The sequence below is a fragment of the Phyllostomus discolor genome, chromosome 3 (assembly GCF_004126475.2).
Source record: "Phyllostomus discolor isolate MPI-MPIP mPhyDis1 chromosome 3, mPhyDis1.pri.v3, whole genome shotgun sequence".
NCBI lineage: Eukaryota > Metazoa > Chordata > Mammalia > Chiroptera > Phyllostomidae > Phyllostomus > Phyllostomus discolor.
The window spans coordinates 26,104,700-26,120,379 of record NC_040905.2 but is presented as its reverse complement, the minus strand read 5'-3'; positions in this window follow the sequence as shown (position 1 = coordinate 26,120,379).

Sequence of the window (15,680 nt, the reverse complement as noted above, 5' to 3'; positions counted from 1 at the left end):
TGGAGCCTTGGTATATTTAAAGCCTAAACCAAGTTTGAAACAAATAACAACAAATTTTCATGAATAATGAAAGATTTCAAAGAAATGACCAAGCTAGGCATAGGGAAAATTCTTCAAGTAAACCAGAGAATGATCAAGATCTAGTTCTAGTCCTTAAGCAGGTTCATGGTTAGTGATTCTGGGGGCATATTATCTCACCTTAGCCATAAGTTTTATAGTAAGTCACTTAGGAGAGTAAATTAGGACCATTAAAATGATGTAACTGATTCAAGAATCCAATTTCATAAGATTTGTCTATAAGCGCTTTTATTAGCTTAAAAATCTTAAATCAATTTAATTAGAATATTAAGGGAACGATGTCTCATGATAAAACACCAATTGCCTCTTTGTGAAATGTGCAGCTGACCCTTGAACAATGCAGAGCTGAGTGGTGCAGTTGCTCCACACGGTCAAAAATGCAAGTAGAGCATTTGAGCTCCAAAAAACTCAACTGCCGATAACCTACTGTTAAACAGTCAGTTAATACATATTTTGTATATTCTGTGTATTATATACTATATTCTTACAATAAATAAGATGGAGAAAAGAAAATCATAAGAGAAAAATATTTACTGTATTTATTGAAAAAAATCCATGTATAAGTGCAACCATGCAGTGCAAACCTGTTATTCAAGGATCTGTTGTACTATATTATATAATGTGAACATAAATTGAGCTATGTAAGAGGTCAATATAACAGTTTATTTGCTGTATCTTTACTTTTTTAACCAGCCTCTTATCTTCTTAATTCAATGTCATGTTAAATACAATGGAATTTTTCTAAGCAAGCAATAAGGAAATTAAGGATAATATTTTGAAAATAATATTTAATTCTGACTCTTATCAATACCTGTCTGCAATTCAGATTTGCTTTAAAACAACACATTATTTTGTTGCCTACATCAATAGTTGATCATTGAATTCTCTTGCTGCTCATTCTTATTTCTAAATTGCCAAACTCTAATTAAGAAAATGCAAATGATTTTACTTTGTGTTGTGCTTCTCAATGTTTGTGATATTGCAAATGTTAAATAGAAAATGGGCAAGCTCTTACAATACTCTCTGTTTTTCATTTCGTATTCAGTTCTTAAGTGATTTTCAATAATAGTCTTGCAAACATTTGTGAGATGAATGTCAAGTTTTCAAGGAAAAAAAAAAGGACATGCTAGGTACTAAATTGTGAGGTGAGAAAATGAGTGAAAGAATGGATCGGTGACACACAGGATCTTTTCTTTGAATTACCCAGTACTGCGTTCCTTACTCACTCACTCACATTTCTAACCATACTCAACTTACGTGTACATATATATTTGTATATGTACAATATATATCTGTATAATATATATATTACATATATATACATATATACATAAATATATCTTGAATATATATTTAGCACCACCAATCTTTTTTTTAGTGCTATGCTCAACATACTGGTTGTGCTGAGCTTAAGAACTATCCTATTGATAAAAATAAAGTGATGTTGCATTGTGATTTTTCTCATGAGGAGAAGGGGCATGTAGCCCAGTCTGTATCAAGCCAAAATATTTTGTCAGCATAACCACTCAGTTTAAAAAGGAAATTCCTCATCCTCACAGAAATTGAAGGCTTTCATAAGCGATTTTAAAAGGTAGATTTTTAAAAATTTTAATTGTTGTTTGAGTACAGTTTTCTGTCTTTTACTCCCATCCCAGCCCCACCCCCCAGTGCTCCCCACCTCCCTTCTGTTTCCACCCCCATTGTTTTTGTCCATGTGTCCTTTATAGTTGTTCCTGCAAACCCTTCTCCTTTCCCCCTGAAATTTCCTCCCCTCTCCTCCCCTCTGGTCACTGTCAACCTGTTCTCAATTTCAGTGTCTTTGGTTATACTTTGCTTGTTTGTTTGTTTTATTGTTTAGGTTCCTATTAAAGGTGAGATCATATGGTATTTGTCTTTCACTGCCTGGCTTATTTCTCTTAGCATAATGCTTTCCAGCTCCATCCATGCTGTTGCAAAGGCTAGGAGCTCCTTCTTTCTTTCTGTTGCATAGAATTCCATTGTGTAAATGTACCATAGTTTTTTGATCCATTCATTTACTGATGGGCACCTAGGTTTTTAACAAAAATGTGTGTCTTGTATATTTTGTTTCTTTTAAGAGATGTTTTGGTTGAGCAAATAAAGTAATTAAAATTTATTGAGCACCTCTGGGTGCTTCCATTTTACAACCACCCCCTGAGATAAAAGAAAAATACCAACTTGAGTGCATGTTTCATCAACTCCAAGAAGGATTATTTTATGTTCCGTAACTGAACAACTTAGATTCCATGACGTGTCATTACAAATAATGGCTTGATGATGTGTTAATGGCTTTCACCTAAATGTCCTTTTACAACACTGGCCTGAGGATATATAAACTGCGATTTAACACACTTGTTTAGGCCTTGGCCGTGGTTGACAATTGCTCACAGTCTGACAGTTTCATGGGCCAGAGTTGGAATCTGCATACTGCCAAAGTGATCCTGCTATTTCTCTTTTGTCAGAGTTCTACCCACCCACAATTTTCACTTCAAAACTTTACTAACTTTTCTCCAACCCTCAAACTCAAAATCTCTTTACACTTCATATATGACTCTGCCACTCAGCCCACACATCATCTGCTCTTTCTTAGTCTGTGTTGTGATATCCTATGGGTTTGTATGCCTGTGAAACACTCTGTGTGGCCAGGGGAAGTAAATTTGAGGTTGGAATAGAGATTGGATGGAAATGTTGTCTTTTGAGTCAATGACTTTGGTAGCATCCAGATCTTCTGTGTATATTTTATATTTTTGGCATCAAATTCTTTCTTTTTTATATAATACCAAGTCCCACTTAAAATTTAATTTAGTTTACCTTTATTGACAGCACTGAAACTGCCATTTCCACTTTTCAATTGTATGGATTTAGTTTATTTTACTCTTAGTTTTAGTGTGTGCTTAAAACTAACAAACAAAAAACAAAGAAGAAAAGGAACTTTATTAAATAGTGTTAATGTCCAGATAAAATTCACTGACAAATATTTCCTTTATATTGATACATGTTCAATGAATCTATACATGTCATGTTAGATATCCAATATCCTTTTCTGAAGCTATTTATTCCTTTTGTGTTATTTTTATGTTTCTATTATCGTTCTCTATGTATATGAGTTCTGTCGAGAAGGTATCCAGTCATGTAATATGAAAAAAAGAGACATTTCTCGAAGAAGACATAGGAGTCAAGAAATACTGTACATAGGACAATGATGCCTCAGTCCCTTTCAAAGTAGGCACCTTGGGACCTCACACAGTTCTCCCAATCGCCATCAGCTGCCATGTTGTATTTTCCTGTATTTTGGTCTGATATCTCTTTCTTTTCAAAGGTGATTTTGACTTTGGGAAAAGCCAGAAGTTGCAGTGTGCCAAATCTGGGCTGTATGGGAACTGAGTCATCTGGGAGATTTGATGTTTCACCAAAAACCTCTGCAGGAGTTATGATGCATGAGTAGGCATATTGTTGCGATGAAACTGCCAATCACCAGTTGTCCATAGCTGTGCCCTTCTGAATCATCCAAATAATTTCTGTGGAGTAATGTACAAACTTAACACAAAATTTGATGCAGATTCATTCCTCTACTCACTCAGTCATTTTGAATGCAACAGCCACACAGTACACATGCACACTCAACATTGTCTACTGCCCCCACTGACTAATACAGTGAAGTCTGCATTGTTCATGTATGTGCATTCCAGTCCACTCTCCTTGGCTGCCAGGTTACATCGATGTTGCACAACCCATCCTTGTTTATTAACAATAGATGGACGTATTCTGGACAGAACTAGTATTCTGACCTGTAAAGTCAGTTCAATGGTAACAATTTTCTAGATGACTGACTATGAACTTCAGATAGATTTGAAATTGCATCACCCTTTTCATGCAATTGGCTACCACCCAGTGATTTGCATGTCCTTCTGCTGACTCAAGGTATTTCTTGCTGGTAGTCTCTTTTTACCCTTAACCTTATACTAGACTTTGCATAGATCATCTGTTTAAATGTATCAAATAGAATGTAAAATATAGCATCTTAGTAACTTTCCAGGCTTCATAAACTGGCATCATCCATCATATATAATAGCATCCTTTCAAGCACTCAAACAGCATGTTTAAACAATAAACACATAAATCAGAACAGGATAATGACTTGAAAACACTCTCTACTCAGAGCACATACTTAAAATGTTTAGGATCATGGCATAATTATATCTTTTACTAAAGTAAATAATCCAAAGTGCCAAATCATATTTCATTTTTTTTATATTATGCTCATTCTTGTATATTTAAATATTTTGCCAGACTTTGTTCATATGTTTGGTCTTTATTTTTTAGAACAGCACAATCCTAGGCATCAATAACTGTCTTCAGTGACCCAAAGTCTTTCTAGGGTATTTTTAAAGCATATTCATGTTTATTTCCTAAATAACTTCATTAAGGATTTGAGCATGGATGCCTGTTGACTTAGAGAAAAATTTCTTTCTTTCTATATAGTTACAGTATTAGGGACTTGAATGACTCACAAGAGCTAGAAAGTTCCATTAAACATTAGTCTGTAAACGAAATGATCAATATGAAAAAATTTAAGAAAATCAAATAGAAGAAAGAAAATGAAGAAATATCATAACGTGAACGAAGAAAAAATTATGGCCTTGGCTGGTATAGCTTAGTGGATTGAGTGCAGGCTGTAAACTAAAGGGCCGCTGGTTCAATTCCCAGTCAGGGCACATGCCTAGGTTGTATGCAAGGTCCTTCAGTGGGGGCATGTGAGAGGCAAACACACACTGATGTTTCTCCCCACCTCTCTCTCCTTCCCATCCCCCCTCTCTGAAAATAAATAAAATTTAAAAAAGAATAAAATATATGAAACCACAAGGGTAGAAATTTTTAAAAAGCAGGTAGATAAGAAATAATAAAATAAACCAGATAGGTGAAAACATTTATTACAATTAAAATATTTATAGATGGAGTAAATTTAAGTATGAAAAATTATAAGAAAATGTTAAAATGGTTCTGAGAATTCTGAAGGAACACAGCCCAGATGTCAAAAAGTTTAAAATATATAAAAATATTAAGCTAAATGGAAGATACATTTAATAGCTTGAAAAACATACCGTAAAATTCTTAGAATGACACTTAAGAAAAGTAGTGAAGCATCAAAATTTGAAGAGATAATTACAGAGATTTATTCAGGTGTGAGGGAAAATCACAAATCCTAGTAAAAAAATGAATTCTGAATACAAAGAAACAAATGTAATCCATATTTAGACACATAGGTAAAACTACTCAGCACTTACTATAAAGATATTGATTAAAGATACCAAAGAAAATTATCAAAAAGCACAATAAAAGTTGTATTTTCAGGCTGTTACCCAGCTACTTAAATAATCAGCTAAGCAATTATTTAATATTGATGGTCCAATATACAGTTTTTTGGTATCGGAAAAACTGAGTTAAAAATCCCAATACCCTAATTAAAACTGTATGCACAGCTTCACATGATCAAGAATCATGCACACACACACAAACACACACCACGCAAATAACAACCGCGATCTAAGGAATACATATGTTTGTGTATACACATGCATATGTATTGATTTGTTTAAATAAATATACATATTATTTTTAAATGATACATGATATTTGTGTTTGGCTTTTGCAGATGAAATTCAGTTTTAGTTTTAGATAATGATATAATATTATATAAACATGAATATTTATATAAGCATGAACATTCTAAATTTGTTTTATTCCTTCAAGTGCTTACACTGTTTCAAAACTTAAAATATAATAAATATATAAAATATCATAAAGGCACAAATTTATAATCCAATACAATATTACTCAAAAGGATTATAGGATAATTTTATCACAATGAAGTAAAAATAACTAAAACCAGCACTTATTTAGTAATAACAATAAAAGATGATTTTCCTAGAAAAGCATAGGGTTGAACTTGTTTCAACTGATAAAAAAAAGATCTACCAGAAACTAATAAACAGGTAGGAGAAACTTCCCAATAGTATTAAGAACAAAACAAATATGTCCTCTATAGTTGTTTCTTTTCAGCAAAAGAAACAATTACATTTGGATTAATTCAAAGCCATAATGTAGAGAAATACAAAAAAATTGTAGGGATTGGAGACAAGAAATAACATCATTTTCTTCAGAGATAATATGATGTGCCCTGAAAAAATTCAGAGACTATATAGATCAACAAACAATTTGTAGTAAGTATGGTTCCTGCATTCTAGATCATCATATCTATAGCTCATATATAGATTCCACAGATAAACCTGGGTATACAGTCTGCTTATAATAAAATAGGAAAGGTATAGATAATCCATTTAAATGTATATGCTATAATGAGTTGAGTAACAGTAAAACATTTTCAATTACATGAAATTCTTCAACAAATGTAGATATATACAATATTCATGGGTAGGGAGCTGAAGTATAAGAAAGGCATCAATTTTGCTATACAAGCAGAATTTCACACACACACACAAAACTTGACATGCTGTTCCTAAAATTCACATGATAAAGTAATGAGGGATTAAATTTCAGTACACATTTTGATAATATTTTGTGAAATATTTGATTTAAAAATGGTACCACAATGTAGTATAATGCTGTATTAAATCACAGGATATCATACTAGTGAAAGTATAGACAAACAGGCCACAGACTAGAGATCAAAGAATAAACTCAAGGCATGTAGAATCATTATACATTATTATGCCACTATAGGACTGAAGGTCCAGATGGGCCATTTGAACATTTATTCAAATAAATGTTGCAGAGGCAGTTGCTTATCACACTGGGGAAAACCTGAAACACCTATCTTAAGATGTACTAGACTCACAAGAGAAACTAAATATAAAGTTTAAAAATTTTATTGTATTGTAATTTTTAAAAATTTGTTCAAGTGGTATCCATTCAAGAAAACAAAATCCATGCCTGGGTCACCTATACACAAGATTTAATATGACAGCTAGTTAAAAAAGTGATGGAAAAGTTAAAAAAATCACACAGAGGAGAATGGAGCAATCCAGATATTAATAACCACAAAATGGACTGGAGGGGAGACCCGAGTATTTGATGAAACCAGATGTGAACACTGGAGCTGTGGAAAGAAGGAGTTCCAGTGGGGCTTCCCGGTGAGAGCTGAGACCACAAGGGAAGAGCTACCAGGAGGAGGTGGGTAGGCAGCTATTGGTGAGGTCACTGCCCACTGTCGGATCTTCTCTTTAGTTATGGAAGGAGTCAGCCTGGCTGGACCTGACCAGAAGCCAGGATATTTGGGGGAAAGTGTCAACCTCCTGCAAAGCAAACAGGATATAAAAAAAGGCACAATGAATATGACAGCAAGGTGACATAAAAACAGAGTGGAAGAATGTACTTATAATACATAAAAATTGATAAAAATATTAAAAAGAAAGGCTACAAAATAGAAACAAAGTATTTTGTAATTGACTACATTTGTATTTCTGAAATTGGTATAGAGGTGTTGTAGTCATAAAGTAAAACACAGTCTTAAATATAAAACACATTTGGAGATGCAAAGCATTTCTCGCACCATACAAGCTCAATTCAGTGTATCAACTAACTCAATAAAATTATATATATACCAATTTGAATTCATTAAATTAATTAAATAATGTAAAGTATAATTTAGATAGAATATTCACTAAAATATGGGAAATTAATTTGTGAGTTACTCTCCTCAGAAGAATGTCTCATTTGCTGAAATGGGACGCTAGAACAGTGCAGTTTAAACCACGTAAATAAAGGAAACTTTGGCAAAAAGAGAGCCGAGTACACACCTGCGACTACCAGGTTGTGTGAAAGTTTATATTTTCTGATATAAAATTCTGAAGTACTTGGCTCTTATTCAGGCACAATTCAAGCAGAAAACCATCCAAGTTTCATATAAATAACATGTATTTCCCCAGAGCTTCATGTCAAGCAATCCACACAACTTTTTGAAATTTCTACTGAAGCAAAGTTTGTAGTAAGATTTTTTAAAAATATTTTTGCTGTATTTCCCCGCACAATTTCAGTGCTATTACAGTCAATTCTGAACATTTTTATCATTAATATTAACTCTTGATATTCAGAACTATTTATGTTAATATATAAACATTACAAAGATACTAACATGTTTTCTCTCCCTAATGCTTTTTTCCCTTAAAAATATTTATTTATATGTTTATTGTTCAAGTACAGTTGTCTCTATTTCTCCGCCACCACTACCCCCACCACAGCCATCCCCACTTCCTACCCTTGACCCTACCCCCTTTGGTTTTGTCCATGTGTCTCTTATACATGTCCCTGAAAACCCTTCCTGCTTTCGGCTTAATCCACTTAGCATAATGGTCTCCAGCTCCATCCCCAGTACATTTTGAAATTCAATTGGGAGCTACTTTATAGTAGTTTTATTGATTTAAAATAGAGTCCTTAATTAGGAATTCAAAGTGTGACACAGTATGAATTCTGCTTAATATACAAGGTGGGACAAAAATGGGTTTACAGTTGTATGGAAAATAACAATCGATAAATCATAATACAAGAGCAAACAGATTTTTGCATACTCGTACTCACTTTTACCTTCAACCTCCCTTTGCCCCATCCTGCGTGTAGTCATTGGATTTGCTCAACACAGGGCAGTGGGTTTGAGATGCAGTTTAAGCATCCAGCCAGCAATCTCCCTACAGTTGACTGAAGATCCCATGTGAAGATGTCTGAAGGTCAATCTAACTCTTTACCCTACTGGCTGCCTATCCTACCTAACTCCTTTATAGAAACCAATAAATACCAATAAATACATATAATTAGAAATGTTAAGTTCTCTGAAAAGGGCTAAAGGAAGGGCAGAAGGAGTAAAGAAGAAATGGACCTTTTTATTTAAGGGGTATATTTTGAAATACTTTAGTATATGTAATGGGGAAATGCTACTCCATAGTGTAATCTTGTTTAAATTATTCTGTTGTTAATTAAAGATTCTCATACATGTTCATCCTGTTACCAAATGAATAGTAATCTAACACCAAATTGATGGCTGATTCTGTAAACTTATGTTTCCAAATCCTCACCTTGTTAAATCCTGTTTTGCTCTGTAGCCAGTTCCTTTTCTCTCACACTCTCAGAATCCATCAAACTAGTTTCATTTCTAGGATTATGAGCAGAAATATAAATTCTATTATATAGGAAGGGTAATGAATTAGAATGATTAATGTTACTGAAATTTAGTTTACAAAATGATGGCAAACACTATTTTCACAAGATAATTTTTTCTTAAAAGAGTTGATGGTAAATAAGCTACAAAATGATTACACCAAACCCAGCATGGGTTGGATGTAGCTCATGCAGCAGTGGGACTATAACAATGACACGGTCTACTTACAAACACAAAGGTGTGTGGTTTCCTATTTCCTAGCTGGGCAGGAGTATCCTTCAGAATTAAGGTTAAATTTAAATGCAATGTTTTTTCAATAAACTAAAATGATTTACTCTTTAGAACTTCAAAAATAGTGGAAGAATTTAGCTTTGGTAACTAAAAAATTTCCCCCAGTGAACACTGATACTCTGCAACAAAAAAAATGGGCATTAGGAAATTTAAAAATCTCTCTGTTCCATAAATTCATATAATGTGAATTATATGAATAAAATATCCCAAGAATGAAAATGTCAGACACTCAAATGTACCATTTATTGGATGTATATGCACAATGATTTTTCATATAAAGAAAAATTACCCTGGCTGGTGTAGCTCAGTGGATTGAGCGCGGGCTGCTATCCAAAGTGTTGCAGGTTCGATTTCCAGTCAGGGCACATGCCTGGGTTGCAGGTCTCAGCCCCCAACAACCGCACATTGATGCTTCTCTCTCTCTCTCCCCGTCCCCCGCTCCCTTCCCTCTCTAAAAATAAAAAAATAAATAAAATCTTAAAAAAAAGAAAAAGAAAACACTAAAGAGGTATTAAGTATAGATCAAAATATATCATTTATCTTATTTAAAATAGATTTAATATACATGTTAAATATATAGAAATATAAATACATATCCTATACAATATATTTAAGAGAACATAATTTATCAAGAATAAAATACATTGTTTTATAGACAGCGTGGAATGTTTTTTGAGGAAATTTCCTCCTGTTTCCCACAGTGACTGCACCACTACGCATTCCCACCCGCAGTGCACTAGGGTTCCCTTTTCTCCACAACCTTGCCAGCACTTGTTTGTTGATTTGTTTATGATGGCCATTCTGACTGGTGTGAGGTGCTATATCATTGTGGTTTTAATTTGCATCAACCTGATGGCTATTTTTTTAACACTACTGCATCAAAAATATATGTGATACATAATTTAAGGTAAAAAGTTAATTTTAACTACAATATTACTGCTTCCCATATCAGTGGGTGGTATTGAGGTAATTCATTAATCCATATGAGTGAAAAGAGAATTCCAGAGGAATTTTTTAAAAAATTTTATTCACTATTATTATTTTTACCCTCAATCAAGGACATGTTTATTGATTTTTAGAAATAGTAAAAGAGAGAAGAAGATAGAGAGGGAGAGAAACAACAATGTGAGAGGAATAAAGGTCATTGATCTGTTGCCACCCCAGTTGAGGACCAAACCCACAACCCAGGCATGTGCTCTGACCAGGATTGAACCTGTGACCTTCTGGTGTATGGGAATGATGCTCCAACCAATTGAGCTACACCAACCAGGGCAGAATTCTGGACTGATTTAGTTAGAAATCTGATGAGGGGAAAGAAAAGAAGTCTAGCCCGCTTCTCAGGCACTCCTAAATAGTGAGCTTCTGAGTGATGAGTAATGTGTTTAAACCTAGAGCTGATTTGAGTAAAGACATAAAATCAGTAGTGCGATAAAATTGAACAAATAAAGGTATGGTTCAACAAATAGCACAGCAGAAATAGCAAATCCAATTGAGAGAGACAGAGAGAGGGAGAAGGTAAGAGAGGGAAAGAGGGGCAGGGGAAGAGAGAGAGGGAGAGAGAGAGAGAGAGAGAGGATCTAATAATCTGACAATTTTATCACAGGTATATGTATATTCAACAAAAATGAATGCATATGCTTACCAAAAGATACATTTAAAGAGGGCAATAGCAGCACTGTCAATAATCACCATCCCAAACTGTTAAAATACCCAATGTCCAAAAACAGTTGAAGATACCTAAAAATTATGCCATATTAATATGCTGGAAAACTATGTAGCAATGAAAGAAAATGAAGTAAGATTGCATATAGCAATGTGACAACACTTAGAAACTTAATATTAACTAAATTAAGTCAAAAGGAAAAAGAAGAGCAAATACCATATGAGTTCATTTGTATAAATTTCTGCAATAAGATAATCTAGTCCACATAATATAAGCTAGAGTCATAGTTCTCCTGAGGTGGAGGGGTGGCAGTGACTGAGTGTGAACATAACGGGAGCTTCCCTGGATCCAGTAATGTTCTGTTGCCATTGATGTTCATTTCAGTGATGATTACAAGGCTGTGTCACTTTGTAAAAATTTCTTACAGCAATGTACTTATGATTTGTGCTTTTTTATGTATGTTGTATATCTATGGAATGTTTATATCATGTTATCATCCAATTAAATACTTCACAAAATTACAGAACCATAAAAGACTAAAAAACCAAGATATTGTAGTGGTGAGAATTACAGGGAGCTTGAATGATTTAACCTTTTTATTTTTTTTGGCCTGGGGTTCTGCAAATTCTGAGACAGTATGAAATGGAGCAAACTCATGGTAGTTGGTCAGTGCTAGGGTAAAGAAATGTCTTACAAAGATGCACTAGCATTTCTTCTTAAAGATAGAATCATTTAATATTTAAGTTTTCTTGAGAGTTTATGATTTTGTATAATATTCTTGATATTTCAGGATATTTTCAGATAATTACTGTTACTGAATATCAAGGGAAAGAAGTGTTAATTTCCTTTAGCTTAATTTATATTTTATTCCTAGAAATTTTTGTTTTGGCATTTATATTTTACTCCTTAAAATGTTTTCACTTATGGGAGGCATTCTTATTTTTTTAGTTTTTTATTTAAAAAAATATTTTTATTTTGTACAGTTGCCAATTCCTATGCTTACTTTATTTCTGGGTTATTATAGTATTTTAACAAACTCCAACATCACATACTAGTCACTAGTACTTAATCATTTTTTGCTGATTTTTAATTAGGTTATTTGTATTTTTATTCTTGAGTTGTAAGAGTCCTTTACATATTTTAGATACTGGATTCTTATCAGATATATGAGTAATGTTTAATATTTAGAAATGCAGTTCAATTTATACATTTTTATCTGGCAATAAAGAATTCATAAGAAGTTCTTATTTTTATTTTTTATTTTTATTGAGTTTATTGGTGCGACATTGGTTAATAAAATTATCTAGGCTTCATGGGTACAATTCTATAATATATCTGTATGTTGTATTATATGTTTATCACCCCAACTCAAAAAATAATATCACAAAACATGCTTTATTTTATGATTTATAGTCTGTCTAATAAATGTATAATGGAGAGACAAACAATATCTTAAGTCGTTTTTATATTTCAATTAAAAAAATTCTTCTCTATAGATGTCATATACTATTGAAGATATATCTGCTTCCTTCAAAATCATCAAATCTTTTCCTTATATTGTCTTTTTCACCATTTTTGTAGTAGATTCTACATAAGTCATTGATATTTTACCATGAGAAAGGGCATGAAAATTATCAAATATTTTATGTAGTAATAAATCACCATCTAAGATTGAAATACTTTTTGGGTTATATGCATACTGGCTTCAAGGACTGTGTGTGTGTGTCTGTTTAGGCATCATTTATTTCTGTGCTTCATTATAGACAGTTTTTTTTAATTCAGAGGTTGAGAGTGTTTTTCTGCATTCAATACACAATTTTCAGTATTATTATTTTTGCCTAAGGGGAGAATATAGAATGAACATAGGATTATCTTTGAGCTCTACATGATTGTATTACTAGTGTATCTCATACAATGATAAGCAGACATAGTTTGCTTCTGGCTCTGTGTGTGTAAAAGTGTTCAGAACTGCATTCCTCTTATAAACATTCTAAAGTTGTACAAAAATTGGAATCTTTGTTTCTGATGTCACACAAGGGGCATTGTAGGACCATGATGCTTAATGCACGGAAAGCTAACACAGCGAGCTCCACATTACCCCGGAGATTACGACCATGGGAATATCAGTGCCTGGGAAGAGGATCCCAAATGAAAACAGCCAATCTTGTTCAGTGGAACAGACAGAGCTCAAAGTTGAGGGAAAAGAAAGAGATGCTTAGAAGGGTTCCAAAAACTGCATAACTTTGGCCTTGGGCTTTTGGCATGTATCAGGTGAAATTCTAGAAGGGAATGCTAAAAAAATCCTGAAAAAGAATTATGAAGCAACTATAATCCAACAACTCCCATAGCCCATGTAGGGCAGCAAACTTTCAGATCTCCACTAGCTGGAGTAGAGTACCTGGGTCAAATTTAACAACATTTGGTGGAGATCACTACACTTGCAAAAATAAACCTGAAACAAAATATTACTCTCTCTTCAAAACTATAATGTACTTAAAATAAATTCTCTTCCATGTGGTCTTTAATGGTGCTTGCATTTAATGTACAAGTTTGTATAAAATTTGGGGGAATATTTGTTTATTATTCAGAAAAATTTACACAGTAAAAGGTATTTTTATTTCTAAATTTTTGAAATTATGGGACATAAAATTACCTGCAACTGTAAATTTATAACAATGATTTTAACCCACTGAAAGAAAAGAAAATCTTCTATCCTAGACTTATACATCCAAGAAATGTTTTAAATGAGGACAACTAAAAGACATTTTCGGATCTATAAAACCTGCAGCAATAACGAGTGGACCTGCAGTACAGGAAAGCTGTGCTTGTTTGAGGGAGCTCTTTGGGTTAAAACCAAATGACACTGCAAGAATATGAATTTTTCAAAAATAAAGAAAGAAAACATAAAAGATAAACTAGCTGACATCAGTCTGAGTAATACCTTTTTGGGCTTGTCTCTCGAGCAAGGGAAACAAAAGAGAAATAAGCAAATGGGGCTACATCAAACTATAAGCTTCTGCACGGTTAAGATAATCTTCATAAAAAATGCAGCTGATTGAGTGGGGGGATATATTCACAAATGAGATAGCCAATAAGGGGTCGATCCAAAATATACAAGAAGGTTATACAGCTCAATAACAACAACAGCAGAAAAAAAAAGTCTGATTGAAAAAGTAGGCCAAGGACATGAAAGGACACTTCTCCAAAGGGGACCTACAGATGATCAACAGACCTATGAAGAGATGCTCAACATCACCAATCATCCGGGGACTTCGAATTAAAACAGCAAGGAGATGTCACCTCCTAGCAGTCAGAATTGCAATTATCAAAAAGTTGACATAACATGTTGGCGAGGATGGGGAGAAAATAGAACCATTGTGCACTGTTGGTGGGACTTCAGACTGATGCAGCTCATGTGGAAAAAGTGTGGATTTCTTTTAAAAACTAAAAAAGTGTGGATTTCTTTTAAAAACTAAAAATAGATTGCATTGCCATATGCCCTAGCAATTTCCTTCTAGGTATTTATCCAAATAAAACAAAACACTCAGAAGGGTAGATCATCTTCTTATACCACACACAAGAATAAATCAAAATGGATTAAAGACTTCAATGTTGACTGAAGGGGCAGTTATCAGAATGGAGGGTGTGGGAGAATGGCTGAAAATGGAAAGGGGAATATAGTCAATAATATTTGACAAGTCTAAACAATACAGATGATTATGATTACTAGAATTACATTTTAAGGTATAAAAATGCCAAAGCACCTATAACTAACACAGCCAATATATGGTTGTATACCAACTATAAGATTGTATATCAATAAATTAAATGAAACACAAAGTTTCTACAAATAGGTAAAAGGTTTTGGAAAAAGGAACTACATGGATAAATCTATAGTTATATATTTTAATATTTTAAGTTATTTCAATACCTTTAAAACCAACTTAACTTTTTAAACAAAAATAATGTCATTATTTAGAAATTATCCCCACTGTACCCATTATAAGTCCTACAAATTTAAATTTATAGAAACATAACACAGTTGATATTTCCATAAAACATAAAGAGCTATTTCACTTTGCAAATAAATGTAAAAATTCCTTAAAATAAAAATGTTTTTAAAAAATTTATTCAAGTACAATATTTCTTTATACATAAAGATGCATAAGGATTAGGTTGTCAGAATACTAATCTCTTTACTGTCAGTAATAAGCAATATGTGGAGCCACTGAAAGCATTTTGAAAGATAAATTAAAATATGATATTCATAAATATTTGATGAACATTTTCTTTTTCAGAAATTTAACTCAGTTACCAAAATAAAAAATGCATTTATAGTTATCTTTGATTTTTAGTGTAGGGTGTTTTAGTTTCCATCTACTTCTCTCTTTCTGTCCTTTTTATTGGCAGGCATTCATTCCTTCGTGGATTGTGCTGTGAATTTCATAAACTATATTAGCA